Source organism: Myotis lucifugus, unplaced genomic scaffold (genome assembly GCF_000147115.1).
Source record: "Myotis lucifugus unplaced genomic scaffold, Myoluc2.0 scaffold_1, whole genome shotgun sequence".
NCBI classification, from domain to species: domain Eukaryota; kingdom Metazoa; phylum Chordata; class Mammalia; order Chiroptera; family Vespertilionidae; genus Myotis; species Myotis lucifugus.
This window is the reverse complement of record NW_005871049.1, coordinates 17,528,344-17,550,611: the sequence shown is the minus strand read 5'-3', so window position 1 is coordinate 17,550,611 and position 22,268 is coordinate 17,528,344. Positions and strand designations below refer to the sequence as shown.

Here is a 22,268-nt window from a genome sequence, read left to right as displayed (position 1 = left end):
GTGTTGTAAACATTAAGTGGTCATTATGAACTTTCCCCCAAGCTACCGACAGAGCCTTCATAGAAGGGCCATGGTTATCGTTTCCAAGGTTTGCTGGGCTCTATGTCAGTATTGCTAATCCCTTTTTGTAGGAACCCTTATAGGGTTGCCGTAAAGAAGATGATAGACATTCGTCATGTGCTCTTCCTTCTCTGCGTACGATTTCTGTTATTTTGGGCTTGCTTTCCAGCTGGCCTTAACAACATTTCCAACAGGCAAAATTATGAGCTGTCCCCGTAAAGTTTATGTATCTCAGACTCCGATTATAGTACAAGAGAGACATAATGAAACCAAAGGGGAAATGTAGAGACAATTAAAATGATCACTGTAAAGGAAGAACTCCTGTGAGAGAAAGCACTTTGAAAACCAGAAATATGAAGGCTGATTTTGCATATTATATAATGGAACTTTCTACACCAGAAGGGGACAGGTTCTGAAACCATTGTTTTTATCCACATCAGGTTCTAGGTTAATAGTAAGTAAGGCCTTTTGAGTTGTTGCCACTTCTGTCTAACAAATGGCGAAATTAATTTAGTACACGTTCAGCTATTCCAATCTCTTTCTTGTTATTTTATTTGTGCTTGGTAATATTGCTTTGAATGCAGAAAAAAAGTGGAGTAACAAGTTAAACTGAAGGCTTGGAAATGGTTGAAAAGCAGAAGAAAGAAAGGAGAAAAGTTATTGTAGTAAGAATAGATATAACAAAGTCTCTGCACTAAAACCCATGCTCTTTTGATAAGGCCAATAAATATCAGGTTTCTTAGATTATTGTATATTAGATGCAGAAAATTAGGGGAGAACAAACATATTGAAAGTGGTGGGGTAGGACATTAAAACCTTACAAGCACTTAGCCCAGCAATTAGGGAGCTATCTGTCATCCAGGCAAACGACCCTATAAACCTCATTAGCTCCCCGATGGCATCCCTGCATTTACAAGCAAGTACCGAAATTCGAGTTCATAACGATGACCCTGGGAGCTACAGTTACATTTATTCTGCATTAAACCAGAAGACAGACAAGGATGAGGGATTTTTTCTTTGGTAAAAATAAAAGTTTTGGCCCGAATCTGCACAATTTACTTTTCATTCATTGACCTAATATTTTCTGAGCACCTCCTGGGTCCCAGGTATTTTCTAGGTGCAGGGGATATAAGCATAGAGACAGTCGCTGCCTTCATGGAGTGGATAGATCAATAGGTGAATCAGCCATAAATCACACAGTCTGAGTTACCACCATGGTGGGCGCTGCTGTGGGAGAACAGAGAGTGTCCTAACATCAGGTTTAAGGTCCATACAGCTGGTGGGAATGTCACTTAGATCCCCAACCAAGAAATTAGGTTTACCCAGATGGAGTGTGGCTTGAGGACTGGCTGTTCTCTCTTGATTTTTTCTTTTTTCACCTGTAGAGCTGGCCTAAAGGATGACATAACTCATGAGTTAATTATGAGCATCTAATACATATTAGGTTTGAAAGGCTTAATGACACAGTTAGTGGCAGTTGTAAGCCTTATATACCACTGCTGCTAAAATGGTTGTTATTTATTGTTGTTATTACTATGAAACAATGTTATTCATTTCTGTGCCACTAGATCCTAAGCTCAGTGAGGGCAGGATCTTCGTTAGGCACACTGATGTATCCCCATTGGGGTGCACAGTAGGCCCTTGATAAGTATTTGCTGAGTAAATCCTTGTATTTCGTCTTCCCTACTGGACTCTACACTCCAGGAAGGAAGGACTAGGTCTCTCCTTTGGTCTACTATAATGTAGTGCGCAGTAAGGTGCCTGGCCTTTGTGAATACTTGAAAGGATGAATGAATGAACAGTTCCAAGAAGAAACAGTGTGGTGGTTCCCAGGTTTAACAATTACCTTTAGAACATCCCAGCATCTGCCTAAATACTAGTGTTGGAAATCTCACTAACTAGATGGGCATTTCTCCCTTTGAACAAGTCATTGTTAAAAAACTGCTTCACTATATAAAGGAAGAATTTGTTCTATGTAAGAAAATGACTTGTAAACTTTCAAGCAATATAGCTCTCCCCCCCTCCAAAAAAAATGATAAAGGTTGTATTGTCCTAAATATTCTGTTTTGACTTAGGCGTTATTGTTGAGTTTGGTTAATAGTTGAATCATGCATTTCATTTTCCATTGAAAAAACAGAGCAATGTGTATATTTTTTACTCTTGCCAAATAGTGTCTCCAATGAAGAGAAATAAAACACATGTCAATTAGTTTTCTGTCTTGTTTACGTGGGTGTGTTTGCCTATGCATTCATATACACATGTGTGCATCTACTGTCTTTTTCTTGCTGGGGAAAAAGTGATCTTTCTAACTATAAAGCATCCAGTGTTTTCCATTAGGTCTCATTTGTTACACATTTCTGCTTTTAAATTACTTCTGAACCACAGAATCTGGCAGGCCTCATTGGAAGGCATTTGAGGATAACTACTCTATCTGGAATCCAGCCATTTACAGTATTTGAAAGCAAAGAACAAAGCAAAGCAAATTGAGATTATTTCACTGAATGTCTTAACGTTTTGGAAAGAACAATTAAATTGAAAAAGAAATCCTTCATTGGTGCATACTTTGAAAATACCACGTTTTCTCAATCTTTAATTCTGTGCATCTGAAAACCAACTTGAATTTGTTTGTCTTTAATCCTTTGCTATTCAGTGGAAAGTAAACTGGCAGAATTGCTAATCTTATATGGCCTTGGAATAATGTTAAAAAGAACCAGATAGTTTAACGTGTTGATCATTCTTCTTTCCATTCTTGGAGTCAGATGCAAGTCCAACAGAAAAGCAAATCTTGATCCGTGCGTATTATCCAAGTTCTTCCACCAGATAATTCAGATTTGATCATTGGTTTTAAAATTTCTAAACCTCTTAATAATGTTAAGCATGTTGAGCAATAGTAGCAATGTTGACCTCAGACTAATAACAGAGAAGCAGTGGAAAAAACTTGGGCTTTGGAAGTAGACAGCTGTAGACTCAGATCCAGGCTGGCCCCTCTGTTCTCCCTTTAGCTCCTGCTGAGAGCAGCTAACATGGATTAGGTCAGCGGTTCTCAACCTGTGGGTCGCGACCCCTTTGGCGGTCAAAGGACCCTTTCACAGGGGTCGCCTAAGACCATCCTGCATATCAGATATTTACATTACGATTCATAACAGTAGCAACATTACAGTTATGAAGTAGCAACGAAAATAATTTTATGGTTGGGTCACAACATGAGGAACTGTATTTAAAAGGCCAGAAGGTTGAGAACCACTGGATTAGGTGTTGACGAGCGTCAAGCACTGCTCTGCTGGGTCCTGCAGGTATCTCCTTGAGGACACAGTGCTCCCTCCATTGTATAAATTAGAGGTTGAGTTATTTCTGCCAAGTTTACATAGCTCCCAGAGGAGTTTGATGATCTGGGCTTTAGCACTCAGGCCTTTTCCAACCATGTTGTCTCTGTGTAACTCAGATTTCTTGAGTTATTGGCTTTGTCATTACCTATAATTCCAATATTGGAGTATATGACATAATTTATAATAATATTTTAACGGAACTGAATATAAGGAATGCATTAGCGTATTTTCAAGAAGTTTAAAAAACTCTAGTTAGTAATATTTCTGAAAATGTCAGCCTGCAAGTAGCCATTTATGTTACTTTCAGAGAGAAACTGGATGGAAGTTTTTGTTCCTTGATGGAGTAAATTCCATCCTAGAAAAAAGAATGGGGGCCTCAGAAGTATTCTTTGTGAAATTTTAAACAAAAAGCTGGTCTATCATCCTTTCCCTAGATATAGCTTATATCTTAGTTGGCATTTGGCAGTAAGTTTAAGTCTATCTCAGGGGTGGTCAGCAACTGTAGTCCTGTAGTCCTGGGGCTCAGCAAACAGGAATGCACCCTGCCTCGGCATTCTTATAGCTGAGCCAGGTGCCACTCTGCACCCGTCGTTCTATGGAGAAGTCGTGACCCCCATGTTCTGAAGGGAGAAGACTGGTACTTAATTATTACATTTACTTTTTCCCCTTTACTGTTTTTTTGCAGTGTGTGTTTGTGCATGCATAGGTATAAATCACTCACTGCCTTTTGCTACTTAATCTGCTTTTCTCATATACATTGAAAGTGCTCCTTTTTTGGGGGGGGGGTGTTATTTCTCTGTTATAGGACGTTCTAGTCCTAGTTTCTAAAAGCTTAGGTTGGCATTGCCTACAAACACAATGAGAAATTTGGAATTCATACCATCCAACTCCTCCCTAAATCTTAAGGATTAAAAAAATGAACCTAGTAAAATCCTGGTGACCAGTCGGGTGGGTGTCATGGGAAGGTAGCAGGGAAGGCTAACCCTGTCCCCTTGAGGTACTGGTAGGTCAGAAAGAGGGCTGTCCCCTGCAACCTTGGTGTTCAGTCAGTGAGGTAAAGAAACCCTGAGTTTGGGCTGTAGTGAAGGGGTTCAAACATTTCTGTTGTTCATTCAATGGCACTGAAACTGAAGAAGGCAAAATAATTGAATTTAAGATTAAATAATATGGGCTGAAGATTAACCAGTATGGGCTGAGGGAATGGGAAGAAGGTGGTGGGGTTTAAGAAGTTACCCATGACATGAAGGGGTAGGTACTATCCATTTGCCTCTTAGTCCTGCAGGGTGTGGGGCCTTGGGTGTGTGTCTTTGCAGTTCCCAGAGTTTGGGCTCTTAGTATTCTTTCCTACGTTTAGATTAGGGAAAAAGTTGTGATATGTAATTTAACAATTAGCATGGATGCAGATGAATTCCATTCTGTATCCAACTACCAAATTAATCTCCAAAATGGCTTCTATTTTTCTTTCCAGGAATGGGCTGAAAAATATGCCCTCGTATTTAGTAAACTAAAGAAAGATTACTTAATCTGAAGTAGTTGCATTAGTCATGGGTGAGTTCCAGGTACTTTGAAGTCACCTGCAAGAGAAATCAATTAACTTTACAGCTGAAGTAATTTACAGTAAAAATACAGACAAAACGACTGAAATGGTATTTCTGTGCAAATCTTACTGTTAATTCTCTTTAAAATGGTGAGATTTAGAAATAAAGTAAGGTTTTTCACAGTTCTTTAATGCTACAGCATGATAATTATATGTGTTAATAATAAAGGCATAGCAGGGGATTAGAAGTTTTAGTCATTGCTAATAGCAGTTTAAAAAAATCCCACAGCAGGTTCAGATACGTGGGAAAGGATTACAGTGAAAGCGCAGCTTAGCTGTAAGGGGCTTATGACGGATCAGGAAACCAGGGCCTAATCAGATATGAAATACAGGTGTATTCTTGGAATTATTTTACTTTGTGCAATTTGATACCTGTCACAAAACATGTACAGAGCACCCTAATGGAGATGTTTCTATTGTGCTTTTAAATGTTTAATCTCTTGCTAGTTGGTGCTTTTAAGTAGCCATGACATTCAAGAAATGGTAATGTGTAGTAGGTTTCCTCATAAGCCTTTCCCTTCTCTCCCTTTCTCAGCTGTTATTTTCTGTTTCATTGAGAATTCCTCTTTCTGAACTTGAATCGCATTCCTTGTATTGCTCTAGATGGCCCCTTGCATATGTCCAAAGCTTGACTCAGAGAAGCTTTATCTGGTAAGCACTGCCATCTTTGTTTTGATGCTTCTAAAAGCCTAACTTGGAGTTGTTCTAAGCAGTATGGGAAATGCAGGCTTTCCTCGCTGTAGTATCTAATTTATTTGAAATCTAAATCTTGAGAGTAAAATAATACAGAGAACAAAAATTTTTAAATGAAACAACTCTATATAATATTGAGTAGTGAAGACTGGAATTGTTTATTTAAAAAGGCAGCTCCAACTGTTATGCACTTGCTTAAGAAGTCACTAGCTCTTGTTTTCTCTAGGATTAGAAATTGTGTATCTTCGAGAAATAAATAGCCACAGCCTCCTATTAGCAAAGCTGTGCAGCATCAGTTCCTAAATGCTGACTCCCTGGAGGTTCAGCAGAGCAGTGCCAGGACCGCGGATGCTGCAGAGCTGTGCGCGCACTGAGCTGAAGGGTGATTGTGCCCCTCACTTCCTTGACACTGTTAGCTAAGGGAAGGCCGCCGATAGCAGTCATAGCAAAGGTGCTGTTAAAGTTCGCCCAGAACTTTCCCTTAGATGGACTAGACTTTATTTGAGTAAAGTAGTTTTTGTTCAATTCCTTGATAGCTAAAATCCTTAAACATCACAGAGTTTATGGGTTTTCTTAAGTGACTTGTTGTCTATAGTTATTGTTCTTATTTTAAAAAAAATCCTTAACTCTCCCACTAGGAATTCATAAATATTCAAATTTGATTTTTCTGGATAGCTCCAGTGGTTCGCCCCTTAGGAGAAAAGCAGACTGATTCAGAGTTGACTGCATTCAGAGATGTTGTCTAACCTGTAAGGATGCATCAGCTCTTAAAATAATTCTTAGCAAGTATTTATAATGGTCCAATGCCTTGCGCATGATAGATTTCCTATAAATCTTGGTTGAGTTAAACAGATACCTTTCTGAAATGTAATGCCGACCATCATGTACCTTTGTTTTAAGAACCCAGAGCCATTATTGTGTGTGTGTGTGGGGGGGGGTATTATTTATAGTACCAGTTTGAACTAAAAGCCACCAGGACCCTTTGGTAAAGTACCTTGCAGCACTCTATGAGTTCTGTGGTCAGATTGGGCAACATGACCCTTCCTCAAGGATCTCAGGCTCTGACACTTGACAACTTGTAGCTGTCACTTTCTGAGTTTTCCTGTCATTCATTTCACTCCTTGAGATCTGCTGTTATGAGTGGGACTGGCATCAGCAACCCCAGTCCTCCCTCAGACTGATTAAGTAAAACATGTAAAACCAGAATAGGAAGAGTTAGAGGGGGCACCAGAAGTATAGTGTGTGAATTTGTGACAATGTTTTCTACTCAGAAGCCCATTTGCTTGTTGGTTAGCTTTTGACTATATTTTGAATAGGCAGTGGTTAAGGGCAAGGGTGGGCAAACTTTTTGACTCGAGGGCCACAGTGGGTTCTTAAACTGGACCGGAGGGCCGGAACAAAAGCATGGATGGAGTGTTTGTGTGAACTAATATAAATTCAAAGTAAACATCATTACATAAAAGGGTACGGTCTTTTTTTTTTTTAAGTTTTATTCATTTCAAACGGGCCGGATCCGGCCCTCGGGCCGTAGTTTGCCCACGGCTGGGTTAGGGGTATCCCTGTTTCAGATAAGTGAGGAGTTATTCTAGTTTTCAGGTACTTTTTCTTGACTGAAAAAGTAAGTGGGTATATTGAAATGGGTGTGAATATGTAATGCAATTTATTAATTAAATTGTATATTTTTTCTAGTTAAACGCTCCAAAAGGGATGTCACTGAAAATGTTTTAGTTGATTGGGAACACTTACATCATAGGTCACAGACTGGCACCCGCGCCAAGTTTGGCCCTGCGTTGTGTTTTCTTTGGCCCCTATATTTTTTAAATTAAATTAGTCCCTGACTCTTAAATTGAGTTGTTTCTGGTTCTTTATGGAGGGGGCAGGGGGACCAGCCTGTCTGGCTTTACTGGATTTGAATTCTGCTTTGTCAAGAGCAGCTGCCTTCTTCGGATGGGATACATGGCGTTAGGTGACCACACTTGCCACTGTCCCCGTTGCCCCCTCATGCTAAGCCCAAGGGTTGGTTGCCTTTCAACATCAGGCTTTACCCTGTCCCACCGCGACGTGCTCCTTCTTTATCTTACCTGCCTAACGCCTCTATACCACTTTAGTTTTGACCCATGACTTTTATAAGAATAAATCAATCGTAGATAAATCATAACACTTTTATACCACGAGCAAAGTAAAATATGCAGATAAAATTCCTTCATCTCCACTCTTTAAAAATAAAAACATTATAATTTTGTATCTTAAAAAATAACACTATTTTAAAATCACGTTACATTTAGTTCTTAGATGTTTTACTTTTGATAATTAGTCTATACATGCATGGAGCCCGGGATCTGCTAAATTTGTCAGTTAACGTTTCTTTCTCAATTAATTGGATATTAAATATTGTATACCAGTAACGAGGAACAAGTGTATAACTGAGTTTTCTTTCTAAGGTTGTCACTATAAAAAATACCTGCGGTTTCCAAAGGGAAAGTGGCTTCTGTGAATTACATTGTAGTTTTGCTGTTTCCCGTAGTGAAGGAAAGCCTTCCTTTCTGAGAGCAAGTACGATTCCTAACAATAATAGTAAAAGTAGAGTCATATATTGGTGCTCACTCTGTACCCATGTACTTTACATATAGTATTTCATCCTCACAGTCTCAGTAACACCAGTTCTTATATTGCCCCAATGCTACAAGTGGGAAATGAGTTATATGAAGTTCAGAAAAAGTATAACGAGTCACAAAGTTGGTGAGAGATCCGGGATACAAATTCAGGTTTTTATAAAAACTTAACCACCATGCAGTTTTCCAAAATTAAAAGGCAAAACAGCCTTCCCTAAACTCTTCTTCCTCATAAAACTGAAACAAAAAAATACTGAATTTTTACTTTGTATACTAAACTCATTGCATTAAAAGTGTATTAATGAAAATACTGATTTTCTTTTCTTGAAATGTTTACTTTTGGAAATGTACCATATATGTCTGCTTGTTCGAAGGTACATTTTTAACATTAATTTTCCTTTCAGTTGTTAAAAGAAAAGGTAGTCAAACTGAAATTTTACTCAACTGAAACCAAAGCATTTTAGGCTCAATTAAATCCTGTATAAAAACAGATAAATTATGTTTGGGCTTATCAGTAGCAAATCCTAATTCTTAAATATATTTGAAAGTTCAAGTAAAACCTTAATATAAGATTTTCTTCCTAATCTTTCTACATTTCACTGTAGCTGCTCAAATTCCAGTAAACTAACTGCTAAACTATAATTTCTATGTTATAACAGGAGATATCATGAAAGTCAGCAATCATAAAATAACTAGTAGAAGGCTATACTTGAACCAAAAATGAACTTAGTTCAGATTTGAAAGGAAAGAATATTCTAGTCACATGTGATTATTTTGAATTGTTTTTACAATTTAAAAGTAATATAGCCATATTACAGAAAAAAGAGAAGCAATATCCCATCTTCCCATGCCACTGAAAAAGAGGAAACAGTAGCTATTGACATTTTGGTATATTTCTGCACAGGTTTTTTTTCCCTCCATGTACTTTAAAACAATTTATATATGTGTTATCAGACTTCCATATATTTTTGTATTCTATCTTTTTGCCATAACATATCACAACACTTCTTGGCATAATTATAATGTTTTCATACTATTTTAATGACTGAGTAATACACAAGATTCTTAAACCTCAACCTGGGGTGTGCGGATTTTTTTCTTCTCAATCTGAGACTGCTCTGCCAGGTAAGGACAGGGACACTCAGTTTCTCACCTGTAGCTCTCTCCTCCCAGAGCCTGGCAAGATCCTATGGTGTGTGTATGGGGGGGGGGGGGGCAGGTAGCACTGCGGAGGTCCCCCAGGTTATGGTTCCTCATGTGCTTCACTAACATGCCCATTATCCAAGCCACTGTGATCCTTCAACACTTGCTGCATCTACAACTTCTTTGCCTTGTTGGGCGTGGGAATCCCATCAGATCTGCAACCTCTGGATCTTGGGGCTCTGCCTGTAACCTGTGTAGACCCACCCAGTAACCTTTTCTCCTAGAAGGCCACACACTCCCATAGGCCTGCCCTGTTCTTGGCTTGAATAGGGTCTCTCATGCTGCCATCCTCTTGCAGCTCTCAAAGGCTTGCCTCTCTCTTCCATTCCCACCCACAAGAACACTTGGTCTAATCCCTTTTCGGAGCCTGGGCTTCCAGAAGGTGGGAAGGAGTGAGACTGTCTGTGACACCAGCACCTGAGGCAATAGAGGGGCTGAGTGGCCACTCCTTTGTGGGCCTGTTTTAGATGTGGGCCCATTGTGCACATCTCTACACATTTTTCTCTAGTCATTACTACTAAGAGCATTTATTTAGATAAACTTTAGTGCATTTTTTATTTTATTTTGGTTATTTTTGTGATCAGATACTTTGTAAATTAACATGTTTCACAGACATGTATAAATAAATGCAAATCAAAAGCAATGCTAAATGGTGCAGGTGTTAATATCCACATGCTTGCATCCATGTGTAATGGGGGAAGAATTTGATTCACCTTAGTCTCTTACCAGTTGTTATGGGTGGACTTGTGTCCCACTGAAATTCATATGTTGAAGTCTTAACCCCCCCACCCCCCATTTTTTCAGAATGTAACCTTATGTGGGAATAGTCAGCACAGATGTAATTAGTTAAGACAGAATCATACATGATTGGGGTGGGGTCCCTAATCCAATATGACTGGTGCCCTTATAAAATGGGGAAATTGGGACACACACACACTGAGAAGGCCACGTGAAGAGATGAAGGCAGACATCACAGTGATGCAGCAAAAGCCAGGAAAAGCGAAAGGTTGCCAGTAAACACCAGAAGTAGGGCAGAGGCCTGGAACACATTCTCCTTCTCAGTGCTCAGAAGGAGCCAACGCTGATGACACCTTGGTCTAGGACTTCTGTCATTTAGACTATTAAACAGTAAATTTCTGTTGTTCAAGCCACCTAGCCCATTATATATTTTATGGCAGCCTAACCAACTAATACGCCAGTTCAGGAATGTTTCACAACATCTATTTGATAACCAGAGGTACTTTTTTCCCCTTTGAGGTTGGTTGCTTTTTGTCTTTGTCATCCAGAGCAAATTATGGTCACATTAATGTCAAAGTTTCTGTTATGTGCTATTTCCTACCTACATCCATTCTGTTACTGTCTTAAGGGGTGATTTAAGCAAACTTTTATGTGCTTTGTGCTTACTCTAAATAAAAAAAGTCCTCTTATTTTAGCCATGAAGGTTTCTCATGGTCTTTATAATATTCCTGAAGGCTTGTATGACCTTTGTGCTCAGTTCATCTATGACATTTCACTATGTCTGGCTATTGCAGATCCACTTTATCATTTTGTGTAATCTCCCTTTTTCCAACTTCAAACTTTTTAAACAGGGGGCCAATTCACTGTCCCTCAGACATTCCACACATGCGCATTGCGGGCCCGGGACTAGTCGGCTGCTAAGCAGGACAGGCAGCGGCGGCAAAAACACCCAGTGGGCCGGATAAATGTTTTCGGCGGGCCGCATGTGGCCCGAGGGCCGTAGTTTGAGGACCCCTGCTACATGGTTGGCAGAGACTCACGAAGAGACTCATGGTCCTCTCAGGTTTGAATTCTCCTATCCCTAGGGAAATGTTAAGAAGATTTTTTAGAAGGTTCATGAAAAAGTTCAACTAATATCTAATTGGCTACAACTTGGTCACATGGTGACATTTAACTGCAAAGGATACTTGGAAATGTAGTTCTCTTGGAAATAACTACGACTAACAATGCTTATGTACATTCTTCCAAACTTGATAAATGGGAGAATATGTATTTTGATAGTTATCACATAAGTATTAAGGAAAAACTACATTCCTAGTGGAATTCTGCCTCAAAGGTTATAATGGTTAAAATATTAAAGCATATTTTAAAATGGCCTCCTGAAAGAGTAAATCAGCTTATCAGTGGCAGTAGGCATTACATATATTGCAATCTTGGGCAAAAGGTCATTACTTTTATTTGCAGCTCATTTCTTGCCATGATTATCTACTGGCATAGATTATCTTTTCCTTTTTTCTTTCTCTTTGCAGAGCTTTATTGAAGTATAATTCACATATCATACAATGTACCAATTTCAAGTATATAATTCAGTGGTTTTTAGTAAGTTCACAGACATTTTTAAACAGAATTTTTAACCCTTTGGATTTCTTGTTTAATCATATTTGAAAGAATTTGGACTTTAATTAGCACAATATGTTGCATTTATACTGTTTTCAAGTTTATAAGTTGTCAGTATTTTTAAAGTGCTTTTTAAAAATAGTAATAATAATTATCGACTTTTATGATTTGTGTTCATAGTGATAGACTTGGAACGATCTTTCCAACCCAAAGTTCATAGGACACTTCTCCTAAATTTTCTCCTGAGACTTTTACAAACCATCAAAATTTCGCATTTTTCTTGAACAACAAATGTACAAGGCCCACATGTTTACCCTGGCTCTCCAGCCTCATGAAATGGAGCTGTGAGGAAAATGGATGAGCCCCAAGGTGAGAGCTGGCAGTTGTCCTTATTACTTAGTAATAAAAGATGGTGTGTTACTGGTGACAGGGTCAGCTGTCCTCTGAAAAATGTTGTTTCATTTTCTCATGCCCTTTGTTCACCTGGATCAGCATATCAGATTATAGCGATACCGTTATTTCTCTTTTTAGTGTTACTACTCTTTTTACTAGGAAGCTACCTATCTTCTTTTGTTTCCAAAAATCAGAGCGTATCTACATATATTGATGAACGGCAGTTTTTCCCCAGGGTTCATAGAAGATTTGTGTAAGTGTGAAAGAAAAACTTAAGTTTAAAAGGTTTCTTAGAGGCCTTGTAGATGGTGCAATTTATATAACTTTCATCCTGGGAATATCTTTATACGTAACGCTTTCTAAGTGTCATACTTTTGAATGAGGAGAGTTACCTTGGTCCTTAAATATAATGTTTCCACTTAAAGATGCTGTCACCTCTCTGGTTCCCCCTTATGTCGATGTGTGTAGTCCACTAGGGCTGTGGTCAGCAAACTGCGGCTCGCGAGCCACATGCGGCTCTTTGGCCCCTTGAGTGTGGCCACGAAGTTTCAATCGCACTGTACATGCGCGCCCGCACTTGGTATTTTGTGGAAGAGCCACACTCAAGGGTCCGCAGTTTGCCAACCACTGCACTAGGGGGCTTTCTCCTAAACCAGTGGTTCTCAACCTTCCTAATGCTGCGACCCTTTAATACAGTTCGTCATGTTGTGGTGACCCCAACCATAAAATTACTTTTGTTGCTACTTCATAACTGTAATTTTGGTACTGTTATCAATCGTAATGTAAATATCTGATATGCAGGATATATTTTCATTGTTACAAGTTAAACATAATTGAAGCATAGTGATTAATCACAAAAACAATATGTAATTATATATGTGTTTTCCGATGGTCTTAGGCGACCTCTGTGAAAGGGTCATTCGACCGCCAAAGGGGTCTCGACCCACAGGTTGAGAACCGCTGTCCTAAACCCTTACTCAGCTGATTCTTTTTGTTTGGGGCAATATTTTTTACAATTATTTTTGTGGGGATTTTTTGGTAATAAAATTCCAAAGACTTTATGCTACTAGGAGAATGATCTATTTCCCCCCACCCCCGCATCTATAGAGAAATGTTATGAATGCCAAAGATTAGGATCAGATCTACTTTCCTTGACCCAATTTTGGAGAATATATGTATCTCATTTATATACTATGAGTGAACCTTTGAATAGAAAGTCAAATAGTAGAATAGGAGCATCTGGGTATTTTGTGTGTGCACATATGACTAAAGCTTGGAGTTTAGGAAATAAAACACAAAAGCATGTGCCAAAACCAGAGAAAAAACTTTATTAGCAAGATACAAAATATTATATGCAATAAAAATTAATAGTTTGGTGTCTAATTTGGGTAGCCTCTGCTGTGACACCAAAGGAATTGTTTCCTTGGATGCTGTGAGATTGCAGGCGGGGGTGGGGGTGTGGGTGGGGGCGGGGGGAGGATAGCCCAGTGGAACCTCGTGAAACACTGGCTGATAAACTGATGAGCTGGAGCTCATTATTTCATCAGGACTTAAATGGGCCAGTTGTGAATCTGAGGCTGCATTTCATCATGTTTTTTGAGCCGAGGACCTCATAAATTTTGAAACCACAACTTGTCTAGTTTATAAATGCCTTTTGAGAAGGAATCTGACCTCATGCGTATTGTGGGGATTTCACTAGGATTAATTAGCTAATATTTGCCAAATTTTATGAAGATGAAAAGCACCTGAAGGTGCTAAGAGGCATAGTCATTTTTCCACTTACATTAACACCGTAATATATTTTAGATAATGAGAGATTAACTTTAGAAACTCACCATTGAGTTTTCAACCAAATTACCCATTTTAAAAACTTTCCCTCAAATTAGACTTGCAGAAATCTTGACATGGTGGGAACACAGTCTGCCTGGCTAGTCAAACAGATAAGAGATGGTCTGTAGCCAAGCATGTAAAGGTAGCAGGTGATCACAGAGTAAAAAGCTACTAAGCACCACTCTGGCTTACTGGTAGGTATCAGGTTACAGTAAAGAATTGAGTAAAACTTTTCCCAGTTAACAGACTAAAATTCATTTAGAATCACTCAGTAATTCCATTGAATTTTAATCTTTAGATTTAATTTAATTTTAATAATCCCCTTTGTTAATTGAATGAATAACTGACTTTAGAATTGGTCAGACTTCAAATCCAGTCTTCACTACTTTCGGCAAGTTACTTAAACTTTCTCCACCTCAGTTTCCTCACCTGTAGGTTTTTCTAGTTTTCCAAGAGTCGCCTGAACTTGGTTTGCTTAAATCTACGAGTGTGCTGCTGGGTACATGGTAGGTATCCAGCAAATAGAGGTTATCTTAGTACCTCCTTTCTATTTTATTTAAAATATCACCGTTTACCTGAGAAATCTCTTGTGTTACTAAATTGGTATTGTGGCAGAAAGGGACATGAAAGTTTTAGAACCAAAAAGTATAAACTCTGGAGGCAATGTAAGGGAAGAAATCCTGACTGTTCTCGGGATTGGAAATTGGATGGGACATAGGACTGGTGCTCCTCGTTCACCCAGGCCTCTGAAGGTGTTGGCAATTTTGGCCTCTGATAGACCTTCATCTCTTCATTTTATTGTCTAGTCCAGTGGTCGGCAAACTGCGGCTCGCGAGCCACATGCGGCTCTTTGGCCCCTTAAGTGTGGCTCTTCCACAAAATACCGACTTCTGGGCATGGGCCACGGAGTTTCAATCACACTATACATGTGCACCCACACGTGGTATTTTGTGGAAGAGCCACACTCAAGGGGCCAAAGAGCCACAGTTTGCCGATCACGGGACTCTAGTCTTTTATAAATCCAGGGGTTTAAAATTTCTACGGGTATTGTGAATGAAAGGGGATAACATAAAAACTAATTATACAATCAAGAAATCTGGCAGAAGTATGGTTGGAGACTATTTGAGATTATGTGCTAAAGTAAGATTTAAAATTTTAAAAAATATATATTTGTATTAATTTCAGTGAGGAAGGCAGAGGGAGAGAGAGAAACATCAGGTATGAAAGTGAATCATTGATTGGCTGCCTCCTGCATGCCCCCTATTAAGAATTCAGCCCTCAACCCAGGCATGTGCTCTGACTAGGAATCGAACTGTGACCTCCTGTTTCATAGGTCGTTGCTCAACCATTGAGCCACACCAGCCAGGCTAAAGTGAGATTTCGATATAACAGAGAATGCATCTGGAATCACCATGTATTGACTGTAAGGCCTTGGATAAATTCCCTGAGCCAGCACAGCCCCTGGTCCACTGGTGGCATGTTAAGCTGTTGTAAGTTTCTTCCTTTGTGAATTGAGAATGGAATATAGTTCTGATTCAGTGATGCCCTCTTTACCGTTCAGACTACAGGATACAAATTTATGAATCTGGATTAGCTGTGTCGATAACTCCTAAACATTGAGGACAAGTAGCTTTTGTTGCCTTTACTTAGGAAAGAAGCCTTTTTTTTTCTTATATTTTTGGGGGATGAGGAGATCTACTCTCATTCTCTTTACACTCTCTCAACTTGGTCATCATTGCTGTTTCTTTGGTAGAGGAAGATAAGGGAAGATGGAAGGACCAACTTCAAAGGCAGGGCAATGGCTTTGTGTCTTTCTTCCCTTTGACACACATGATGTGTCCACTTCGCAAGCAAGAGAAATTGTAGAGTGCTAGGTGAGGAGCAGGTCTGTTTTGTGCCACAGGAATGTTCCTCTTTCCTGGAAGCTGATTCTTCTTCCTTTGACTTCTCCCCTCCTGTGATTGGAAATAGAATCTTCCCATCTGCACCACTTAATGCCACTGTTCAGTGCAGGGTTAGTTTCTTCAGGCAGACACGGAAGTAGAACAATTCATTCCTCCCACGGCTGCTGCCACCTCTTTCCTCATCACTTCAGTCATTTCTGTAGCAAATGCAGCCCTCCCTTTGAGTGGCAGAGCCCTGGCAGGAAGCCAGTGTTGAAATAAAAACCGATCGCTCTGGGCCCCCACTGTTGCCTCTGGAAAAGGACACGCTGGGGCATGGTATCAAGGCAAGAAAAGACAATTGCAAAGACCAAAATCCCCCCACAAGAAAAAAGAGGCTTTAGGGGTTGCGGGTGGGAAAACAGGTTGCCTTTACCATGTGGCTAAGCTGTGCAGCTCTGCATGGGGGTAAGAGAGTGTGTTTGTGAGAAGGCAAATAGCAAGGAAATGGAGAGGGAAAGTGAAGTCTAGCAGGTTACACCTGTGCTGAGCGACGAGCCCAAACTATTCTTTCTCAGTTTGGTGATACTAATGTGACGAACAGTAGCAAGAACACGTTTTATTTGACTTCTGTGGCAGAACCCATTCACTTTGCCCCTTATCCAGGCACCCATCCATTCCTGCCCCATGGCTCTTTGGTAAAATCCACTCCCTTTGGTAAAATCATCAGAAGGGAACCACAGAAGGGACGTGGGGAGCTCCAGTGCCTGGAAGTTGTCAGCTGATTATTGACTGCGGGGAAGAACAGCCTTCCAGAATCCATCAGTATGCTCCATAGTATGCTCCTGATTGTGAGTAATAGCACCCAGGATCCCACAGTAGTCTAAGGAACCACTGTGGTGAGTTTGAAGAGTGCATGATTAGGATATTTTTTAGATTGGGGCTACACAAAGTCGAACTTGAATTTTGAAGATTCATATATCCTAAACAAAATTAACTACAGAGCCTAAATTTTAAAAATACTTCTTCTCCTGTCCACTTTTTGAACTTTCAGAAATGGAGTTGTATCTTACTAATGAACATGAATTAGAATTGAGGAAATTAGCTTTTTAAAAATATATTCCTAATTGAGCTACATTGATGTTGAAGATTATTGCCCGAACCCCACTGACATCTTTTTCACTTTAATTTAAATTTATTCCCATTATGTAGCTTCTCTTTATGTAGACCTGAAAATCTAGAACTGAATTATCAAAGATTCTTATTCAGCTGTGGACTTGTCTTAGATGGTACAGCAAGACCCCACTTAACATTATCCATGAGTTTCTGTGACTTTAAGTGAAATCATGCATAACAAAACCAATGTTACCACAGGCTAATTGACATAAATAAGAGTTAAGTTCCTGTGGCATCTCATCAGTGTCATAAAGAAATGATGTTACTCGAGGACCTTCTGCATATCTGGAAAGAAATATTTAAGGTAGTATTTTAGATCCATTATGTTTTATAAATTTAATGTATTTTAGTGGTATTACTAAAGCTTATATTACTGAGCTCTTACTTCTTCTGATTGTTTTTGCTGTTGTATTAATTTACAAGGCAGACATCTTTTTAGAAGAAATTTAACTGTAAATGGTGTAAGCATTAGGCAGTGGGATTTCTCACTCCCTCCAGGAAAGGTAAACATTGTCAGGAGTGGTGAAGCATCCCCATCACAGTTTAACGTTGTCAGTCCTTGTTCTAAATGTATTGTTTAAATCGCTATCTTACATAAACAGTTGGTGTGCAAATCCTTCAATCTCTGAAGAAAAAAAGCAACACCTGAGAAGCACAAGTCCTTCAAAGATTGACAGCTTGCATACTAAAGCAACAAAAATAATGGATAATACAACCCTTACCTGCACCAATTCCTAGCTGTGTTTTTCTATAAAGAACTCTCTCAACTTGAAATACTAACACTGGCAAACTTGAAGCTTCACATAAAGCTTATACAAATACTTTGGGGGAAAAACATTTAAAAAATGCAACGTCTGTAGTTCTTATGACCACCTGAGTCTGTGGTCTTGCTGGTTAGCGTTCATATCTAAACTGAATTATAAGTTAAAAATCAAATGTGTTTTTGAGGATCAAACTCATTTGTCCACAGACTTGTTAATAGTGGTATGATTCACTGAACAAAATCAAGAAAACTAAAATTTATAGAATCTTAATAAATGCAGCCAAACTAATACGTGTGTATATGTGTATCTCCTACTAACAGGCAAAACAAAACAAGACCTTAGGTAGTATCTACTACTGTAAGGATTCACTGTTGCATATGTGAAAAGATAATTAATCATTTGCTCTGGTTATTACATAGGTAGGGGAAGTATTTGTTTTTGTTGACACTTTCGTTGTGGAAAACTTCTGTTACCACTTGCTATAAGCTTTCTTGCTTAACAGCAATAGTAAAAGTCTGCGTTCTCTCTCCCAGATGCATAAATTATCTATTGTTTTTGGTCTGTTTTGATCTTACCCTTTTTATGCTGTAGTACACTTGATAACTGACCATCACACATATGAAACCTCCACCTCTACTGTCATGAGAGGACACCCAGATTTCATGCAGTTCCTGTACTTCACATGTCATGACTTCCTGCTGGCACACATGCACCTGCCCTCCTTGCTTAGTCACAGCGGCACACCTCGCGGTGCTTGTGTTAGAGAATTATCTTGGTCAGTGATACTTATTCAGATGATTCCTAATCTGTAGATGTCCCTGCAATATGGTACTGTTTTCTCTCTCATACTCATGTGCATTTTGAAATAACATCTGCGTTTGGCACAGGTATTTTGCTATGTCTTTAATTTAAAAAGAAAAAAAGAGTTCTACAATAGTTGTTATGGCAGGTAGGGTTATTCTTCATCCAATTAAAGATAGCTAATCTCTCAGGGTTGCAGTATTTTCTCTGGTTGATAATAGAGCATCCTATGAGATGATAATGGGACGGTGGGCAATGCTGGTCTCGCCAGCTAGTGTCATTCTGTACTGGGATTTAGATTTGTTCTTGTTAGAGCTGTGTAGTGGTTGGAAGTGAAATGGAAACAAATGCAGACATTTTAATTGATAAAATGTGTAGAAAAACCTTGAGATGGAATATTTTTGCAAAAATGAGATGTGATTTTATTTTTTTGCTTTTCTAAAGATTCATCAGGTTTTTATTTTTACCATAACACTTCTCCATTTGTCCATCTATTCAAAATAATGCCTAAATGATTTATGATGCATCTTTCAAGGACAAATATAACTAAATACGTTTCCCTTTGAGGTCATTATTTGCCTTGTTTCTGTTTATCATCCTCAAACTCCACACTCCCTCTCTGCTATTGTATTACAACTATGCTATTGTATTTTTTTTCTGTAGCTTCTTACCTTTTTGTAAGTTGCTCAAAATAGGTTCAAAGTAACATGGTTCAGTTATATTTAGTTGAATTATTGCAGTTATGAAGAAACTAATAAGCTGGAATTGTCTTAATTTTTATACTAGAACATTTTAAAGTACATTTTCCCCACTCAAATAGCTATATTTTATTATAATCTTTCTAATAATTATATAGATTAAATTTTAGTCTTAAGACAATAAATTCTTACACCTTAATAAATCTATGATTTTTCTTTAAAAATATTAATAAAGAACATTTAATCGGATTGTTGGAAGTAGAATGAATGTTGCAGCCCTAAACACATGTTATCTAAAATAGTATAAATGTATAGTATGAAATTGGAGTCACATCCATAAATCAGAACCTATGTAACTCTAAGCCTACATTTAGCTAATTATAAAAATTTACTTCATAAAACAATTTGAAAGAGTGAATTTCATAAAAACTTACTGATTTGTATTTCTCTAAATTCTGATTGATAAATAATTCCTCCACCTTGTCCTTTTTGTAAAAATATATAAGATAATATTTGTCCCTTAGGTTCCATTAAAATTGGCACTGGTTTCAAGTCAGCATCTTACAGAAATTTGTGTACAGAAAATTAAAACTACATTTACATGGGTCATGGCTTCCCCAAAACTAAATACTCTAATTTCCCCCCTTAAAGAGGGGATAAAAATAAGGTCTCACTATAAATATATAAATGTATTTTGTTTTCAATTATTGTACACAATAACTATATATATAACTAAAGATTAAGCAAACCAGTATTATTCAACCACACCAGAGACAACCACTATGAATATTTTCTATATTTCCTTCTAAACTTTTCTCTGTGTGTGTGTGTGTGTACACAATGCAGTATCCTATCTAATAATAGACAAAGATTGAAATTGACCGTACCTTCTCTACGCCTCCCATTGGCTAATCACCGAAATATGCAAATTAACCACCAACAAAGATGGCGGTTAATTTGCATACGTAAGCGTGAAGCAGCGGAGCAAAGACTGAAGGTGGCTCCGGCCAGAGCAGCGAGGGCTGTGAAGGTGGCTCTGGCCAGAGCAGTGAGGGCTGTGAAGGCGGCTCTGGCTGGAGCGGCACCGGTTTTCCTCCGGCACCCGGGACCCAGGCCTATTGCACGAATCTTTTCATGCGACAGGCCTCTAGTTGAATATAAGTGTGATCATGTTTTTTTTGTTTTGTGATCATGTTTTATAACTAGAGGCCCAGTGCATGAAATTCGTGCACGGGTAGGGTCCCTAGCAGCTGCCGGCCAAGCCTTCCTTTATTTCATGCCGCCCCTTGGTGGTCAGTGCACATCATAGCAAGCGATCGAACTCCCGGTCGGTAGAACTCCCGAGGGGAGACTTTGCATGTTAGGCTTTTATATATATGTAGATTCTCCTCTGCTTTTTTCAGTTTCCATATAGTAAGCATTTTTAATATGGGAAATATTTTTAGTGTTTGATTATAGCCCCAGCAATCACCAACCGGTGGTCAGCGGACCACTTCTGGTCTGTGAGGTCCAAAACGTTGGCAACTGCTAGCCTATATTATAGTATGTTTAAGTTTTCTTTTATTGACTACTAGAGGCCCAGTGCATGAAAATTCATGCACTGGAGGGGGGGGGTCCCTCAGGCTGGCCTGCCCCCTCTCACAGTCTGGGAGCCCTCAGGAGTGGGAGGTGACCTGGCGATCAGGAGAAGGCGATGCCCCATCACACCTCTGCTGCAGCCACTGCCAGCAGCGCAAGCCTCAGCCGGCCCTGGTTACTTGAGCCTCGGGCAGCCCTGGGTGGCTGGGGAGCTGAGGGGACAGGGGGACTCTGGAGCAGGAATGCAGCAAGGTCCCAGCAGGGCTGAGGGGTCTGGGCACTGCCTACTTGGGGCTGTGGGCGCCGCCATCTTTGAGGGCATGGCAGCAATTAGCATATTCCCTCCTTATTGGCTGTGGGCACCGCCACCTTTGAGGGCGGGGCAGTCTATTAGCATATTTCCTCCTTATTAGCTGTGGGCGCCGCCATCTTTGTGCTGGCTGGCGTGAGGGTCACTTAGCATATTCCCTCTTTATTAGATAGGATTCAGGTTCATATTTTTTTTCCCTTCTCATACAACTTCTATAATGTGCATATTAGTACTTCAATCTTCATCGAATTCTGACACTTTAAGATGAATTCCAAAGTTTAAAAAAAGGTGATTGTAAAGTCAAAGACTAAGAATTTTTGAAAGTATATATTATAAAACTTTTTTATAAATGTAACACAACTTACATACTCTAAGCATTGATTTTCAGTTATATAAAAGCAAAACATCCTATAAGCTTCATGAAGAAAACATGTTTAATAACCTTGTTTATCTTTTCAAAGAACCAGTTTTTAGGTTCTTGTATTGAGGGCAAGGGAAACACAGGAAAAGATAAACAAATGGGACTGGAGAAAAGGGAACCCAAGTGAACTGTTGGTGGGAATGCAGACTGGTATAGTCACTGTGGAAAACAGTATGGAATTTCTTCAAAAAACTGTCTAAAAGATATATCCCACTTCTGGGAATATATTCTAAGAATCCCAAAACACCAATCAGAGAGAATATATTCACCCCTGTGTCCATAGCAGCGTCATTTACAAGATCTGGAAACAGCCCAAGTGCCCATCAGCAGGTGAGTGGATAAAAAAGCTTTGGTACATTTACACAGTGGAATACTACATGGCTGTAAAGAGAAACAAAGGAACTCCTACCCTTTATGACAGCATGGATGGACCTGGAGAGCACTCTGCTAAGTGGAATAAGCCAGTCAGAGACAGACAAATACCATATGATCTCACTAGTATGTGGAATCGAATGAACAAAATAAACTGGTGAACAAAATGGAACCAGAGCATGGATACATGGAACAG

At 39.2% G+C, this 22,268-nt stretch overlaps 1 protein-coding gene across 6 annotated transcripts in view; it reads left to right on the top strand.

Annotated features, from left to right (window-relative positions):
- Nucleotides 1-22,268, top strand: part of NR3C2 (nuclear receptor subfamily 3 group C member 2) — a 294,549-nt gene that overhangs the window by 86,383 nt on the left and 185,898 nt on the right. The window lies entirely within an intron of this gene.